At 44.9% G+C, this 6,000-nt stretch overlaps 1 protein-coding gene across 2 annotated transcripts in view; it reads left to right on the top strand.

Moving 5' to 3' along the window:
* Positions 1 to 4,785: 4,785 nt before the first annotated feature.
* Positions 4,786 to 6,000, top strand: part of strbp (spermatid perinuclear RNA binding protein) — an 80,844-nt gene continuing 79,629 nt past the window's right edge. Inside the window, exon 1 of one of the 2 annotated variants that reach the window (XM_085793751.1) lies at positions 4,786 to 4,875. The gene's annotated coding sequence lies outside the window, so the exon portion shown is untranslated. The remainder of the gene's footprint in view (positions 4,876 to 6,000) is intronic. The other variant, XM_085793752.1, reaches the window with a different exon arrangement.

Raw genomic sequence — 6,000 nt, 5'->3', positions numbered from 1 at the left:
AGTGTTTCAGCACATGTGATATCATGCCAGCAAATGCATAAAATATCAAAAACAATTTACAGTATTCCAGCTTTGATATTTCATTTGATTTGTTGTGTCTTCAGATGTCTCATATGAAACAAAGAAAAAGAAAAATGTGCTAGAGATTCAAATGAGGGAGACAAAACATGATTTTTAAAGGCAGGTAGGAACAGATATTCATATTCATTTTCCACAAATGAGGCTTGATCACGCCTGAATTTTGCAGCAACAAACAGCGCCCTGTCAGCAGACATCTGGCTGACTACACAGGTGCCAGCTCGGAAAGTCCTCAAGGTAATAATTCTAGCGATTTTAACCTGTAGCGTCAAAACAGTCAGCAAATTAGCCTGATTACAATGCTACTGTTCCTGCTGAGTGCCTAGATGATATATGATATCTTACTGGTCCCCGAGGGATAAATTTGGATTATACTTGCTGATCTGCACAGAGAGGTCAGAGGTCAGGGTCTCAACATGAAAGGCACTCAACAAGTTGCTCAAGACATTCGGGGTGTGACGATCCCTGGCTCTCTGATTTCTCTCTGATTACAGTCTAATGAATCTAATGAAGTCTTTTTTTTTCTTTTGGCTTGCTGGCTGGAAAACGTCCTATTGTGTTTTGCACGGTGTGAACAGGTTGGAAGATCCTGGAGTATTACGGCCGACAAAGGGGAGCGTCAACCATTTTGATGTGTGTGTATGTCATGCTGTCACCAGCAGTACAGAGAGACTGAGCTCAAGTGTGACAGCCAAAGGCTTGAGCTGCACACAGCATTACGGGATTTGTGTGCGTGTCTGTGTGTGTGTGTGTGTGTGTGTGTGTGTGTGTGTGCGTGTTGGTTATTTGTGTGAAGTTTTGGGTGGGGGCAAGAGTATGGTCTCACCTTACCATCACCTGTCACTGACAACAGATGTTCACAGAACAGGATTATTTACAAACCAACTGCATTGTGTGTTTGTGTGTGTGTGTGTGTGTGTGAGGGGGAAATGACTGAGAGTTACTGATCTAAAGCCCAGATATGAGGCCACTCTTCCAAAGTACATAAATACGTGCTCTAAAAGCAATTCCATCTCCTTCATACAATACCAGTGTTGTCGAGGTGTCATGTCATCATCTGCTCATTCAATGTGATCACTAATGGGACGGCTCTTGTCCTCACCTTTCGTGACATGGAAAAGGACATCAGGAAATCCATAACACATTTTTCCATCAACTGCAATAATGAAGGTACACAATGTGGGCAGAGGAAGAAAAAAAATTCTCCCTCCAGTCCGTATAGTTCAGCACAATGCTGCATTTCAAGCTGCCGTCTCATCCATCACACTCCAACAATAGAGATGTCGTCCACTCCCTAGACAGCTGCTCAGCCACAGCCCCCTGAAAGCGTGTTAATGTGTGTGTGCATCTGTGCATCTGCATGTTTGTGTTTATGTGTGTGCACATATACATAGAAAAAAAAAAGAAGCACTTTGTTTTCTGTGTATAATAGGACTTGGATCATGACAATAACATCTTATTTAAAAAGTGATACTCACTCTACATTGCAACAAGTTAGGCTGACAAAGACACTTCATCACCTCTTCGACACCAGTATTGTACGGTGTTGAATGCCGTTCGTTTATACGCACTTAAACAGATTGATTATTCCTTTGTTGACAGTGACATGTCATCCCCTCCATGATATATCGCGGAAACTTTTTAATTAGAAAAGAAATTACAACCGTGGGCTGCATAATCATCAGTGCTAATAAGCAAGCAGACGAATCAAAGAAACAGAGTTAGATGGATAAATCTTAAGCGCAAAAGGCCGGAGGTGGAGTGAGATAGTCAGATTAGTATTTATTGAAATTCTTCCCGGCAACCCTGGCTGTCTGACCGCAGGCAGGGCATCCTGTGTGCATCCATGTGTGTGAGTCCACCTTGCTCTTATGCCCACGCCACGCTGGCACCGCCATCTGCTGCCCGTCGAAGTTCTGTCCGGCCCAGCAAGACTCCTCACACACACACACACACACACACACACACACACACACACACACACACACACACACACACACACACACAAACACACACACCACCACCACTACGCATGCACGCACTCACTCCCTGTGTCCTGCTTGTGGTCAGACAGCCAGGTGGCATCCCACCAAATGACATGATACACACACGCTGCGACCCACAGTACACTCTGGTCCACCAACAGAAAAGTTCCCTCCTCAACCCCTTCTGCTTCTCCTCCTCTCTCATTGTGCACATAGGCCTGATTAATGCGCGGAGAGGGCGTCTGTCTGTCTGTCCTTCCGTCTGGTTCGCTCTATGCCACTTGGCCCAGTTGTGTGCCTTGGATTGAGAACATAAGAGCTCTTCCTCACAGCTACCAAACAATGTTTGTGTGTGTGTGTGTGTGTGTGTGTGTGTGTGTTTTAGAGGATGACTCTAAAAAAGAACTCCTTTGAGGGGTGTCAGATGGCAGGCGTTTGTGTTGGTGTGTGGAGCGGGGGTGGGGGGTGGAGAGAGGATGGTGGCAGAATGAAGGAAGGGATAGAAGGAAACAGGAGGAGGGGAAGATTGCTCTGTTCTCTGCTCTTCAGCTTTTGTTCCCCTAGATAATAACTCTCCTCCCCCTGACTCCAAAAACCAAGGGGACCCCTCCAGTCTGGAAACATGAGTAACGTTCAAGCTCACACCATGGTTACTAAAGCTAAGGTGTGGTATACGTTAGATTTCAGTGTCCTGATTGGATTCTCTTGAAGATATAAACACAGGCATGCAGGATGATTCGTTGCACATTCTCAGCAGTTAGAGCTGAAACTGTGTCAGATTCCTCGTAGTCAATTATAAATGCTCCAAGTTGCCCTAAAAAAAACCAACATGCTTTTAATTCAGGCCAAAATTGAGTAGGGGGAAAACATAAAGCCACATCACTGCCAACAGCCTGCAGGCCAGTTGAGTGTCTTGGCCTAATCTGTCAGGCCTGTTGAAATCTGAGAAGAGAAGAGAAGAGAAGAGAAGAGAAGAGAAGAGAAGAGAAGAGAAGAGAAGAGAAGAGAAGAGAAGAGAAGAGAAGAGAAGAGAAGAGAAGAGAAGAGAAGAGAAGAGCCTGGTGTTCTGGTACCGCATGTGGGTTAGGATTGTGGTGTAGGTAGTACCATGATCATCTTCATCTCCACTTGTATTTAAAAAAAACCCAACCCTGACACTAAATATGGGGAAGCAAACACCGATGGAGAAACTGTCAAAGGCAACGAATGTTACAGTGAAAACACTGTTCTGTTTGCTGTGACCTGGTTGAGTGGAGCAGCATCTGCAACCCACATGAAATCTAAAAATACTCCCGCACCATTGACTGCTACTACGCCGTGGCCTCAGTAGGTAGATGAAAAACTGTGTGTATGGTATGCTTGTATGGGAATGGGATTATGAGGTTTTCCACTTCCTCATTTACAAACCTTTGCAGCAATTATGCAAAAATCAAATATGTTGTGAAGTAACGCGCATGTGTGTGTGTTATATGGCAGACCAATGGGCTGCACTCTAAGGAGTGGCCAAAATGACAGTAAATTATGAAAAGTAGTACTATAATATTACTATACAACAATAACAGCTAACATTTGTCATTCTGGTATATTGCTGCTTGTGAGGTGTTGTGCTTGCTTATAAATATGTCAGTTGTCTGTTATATCATCCAAAAGAGAGTTATCCTTCTGCCATGCCACTGACAGATGTGTGGCAGATGTTGCTAACGTCATTAATATAGTAAAGACTGTGGGTTCATCTACTGATCCTCACTGCTGTTACCATAATGTACAGTAACAGCAACACCAATCCACAGACCCAAATATGAAGCATTTCCAAATCTCCATCTCTAATGTGCCTCAATATGAGGTAACTCACTCACTTCAGTTACATTCAGAAACATAGTGTAATGCATTGTATGACATTTAGCTGTCACATGACTTTCACCAAACAAAAACATTGAGAAAGTTTATTCATTAACGTTTGTAAAGCTCACAAATGAGCTGACTCTTCACTCTTCGTATATATGTTTTCCACATTAATGAGTTTTATTTAAAATAGTTGAATGGTTGACTTGAAGTCATTCTGATTAAACAAATACATTTTCATGGCCAATCCTTACACATGAAGCAGCTGTGTGGCCAAGAGTGCTTAGGCCTACATTAAACTCTCTTATCTTTTAAGTTGCACTTTTTTTAAATGCCATTGCCCTTTGGTCTAATTGTCAAAGACGCTCTGGTCTGTGTTACAATAAAAAGGCCACCCATAATTTATCAGTTATCTATATCATAAATTCATATCCATATACAGTAGGCTTAGGTTGACTTCTCAGTCTTCAGAAATGTGCAAAGCTTCCCAGTTGCCCCCCCACCTCCCCAACAAAAAATCATTAGAAGGCTTATAACACTCTCTCTCTCGCTCTCATACACACACACACACACACACACACACACACACACACACACACACACACACACACTGGGGGCAGAGCTCCATAAGATATATCCTGCAGCAGTCTGTTTTTCTTCCATCTTTCCTCCATCCATCTCTTCTCCTCCTCCTGCACCTGTCTCTCCTCCTCCTCCTCTCCTCCTCTCCTCCTCTCCTCCTGCATACTTGTGCCGTTCACCGTACAGGTGCGAGCGAGGCGAGCGGCGGCTCGAGCATCTCCGCCAATTAGGGAGCACCGAGCGCGACCACGTGAACAAATCCCGTTGTCTAAATTCCCGTTCGGCGGCGAAGCAGCTCGGAGTGAGCGGCAGCGCTGAAAGCCACGGTGAAGGGGGGAAGTATAATAACAGCGCGGGCTGCTGAACGGGAGCGGTGCTCACTGCTCAGGTAAATGGCTTTTTGTTTCTTTTGGACTGGTTGTTGCTACACTTTCTCCTTCTCCCTCCGTCCCCTCTGTCCCCTCTGTCAGCTCCGTCCCCTCTGTCAGCTCTGTCAGCTCTGTCAGCTCTGTCCCCTCTGTCAGCTCTGTCAGCTCTGTCCCCTCTGTCAGCTCTGTCAGCTCTGTCAGGACAGCGCTGAGCGGAGCGCGGCTGTGGGACAGGATGTCTTGGATTACATTGGCCGTCGCCTGCGGGTGATTCTCTGCTCTCTCTCCTCCGATCAGGACAGGACGAACAGCATCATCGGCTGGTTGCTCCGACTGCGCCGTCTGTGCATTGAAACTCAGCCACTCCGCTCCTCCCTCCCTCCCTCGCCTCCTCTCCCTTTCTCTCTCCCCCCTTGCCTCTCGCAGGCGCACGAGGCTATTGATAGTTGACAGAAGCCTCGTAATCCCAGGCTGATTTGACCGCGCGGCCACGGCCATTTACGAAACAAGAATGTTGATTGAACTTTATTTTGCTTGGAGATTTGTTTTAATTGGTAACGCCCGCATAGATTGACGCCCTGCAGGGGGGAGGAGGGAGGAGGGGGCAGTGAGAGAGGCTTTTGGTGCTGCATGCATGCAGCCAGGCAAGCAGAGGCAAGCTTTTATTGCTGAATTATTTATAAGACTGTCTGGGAGGGAGTAATGCTCCTCTCGGATTGGAGAGTCTTGGTCAAGATGTAGGCTACTCGATCTTGTCGAGATTTTTTTTTTTACTCAGGCTAGATGTGGTCTTCTTGTAGAAAAAAAATCTATTAAAAATGTTTTTGTTACCTTTTGTTTGATTACTTAAAAAACAATTGTGCACTTTCAGTTAGCCTATACACTTGAGCTTTGTGCGTCTATCTGTTATTTTATTTAGTCACATTTTTCTTGCATTTCTCGCAACTATTAGCACTGAGTTATAGGCTAGTGGTGGAATAAGAGTGGGATATGAATTTTCTTTGTAGTGCTTTACTTGAGTAGGTTATTTTCATGTAATGCCACTTTACAACCTACTTTTACCTGACTACGTTAATGTGACATCTTTAGCCATAGGCTACTTTGTAGATTCATACTACCAATACCAAAAAGCCTATAATCAACTC

This window comes from Trachurus japonicus, chromosome 12 (assembly GCF_045865225.1).
Source record: "Trachurus japonicus isolate A0001 chromosome 12, Traja_1.0".
Classification (NCBI taxonomy): domain Eukaryota; kingdom Metazoa; phylum Chordata; class Actinopteri; order Carangiformes; family Carangidae; genus Trachurus; species Trachurus japonicus.
The sequence above is the reverse complement of the archived record's forward strand: the minus strand, read 5'-3'. Positions and strand labels throughout refer to the sequence as shown.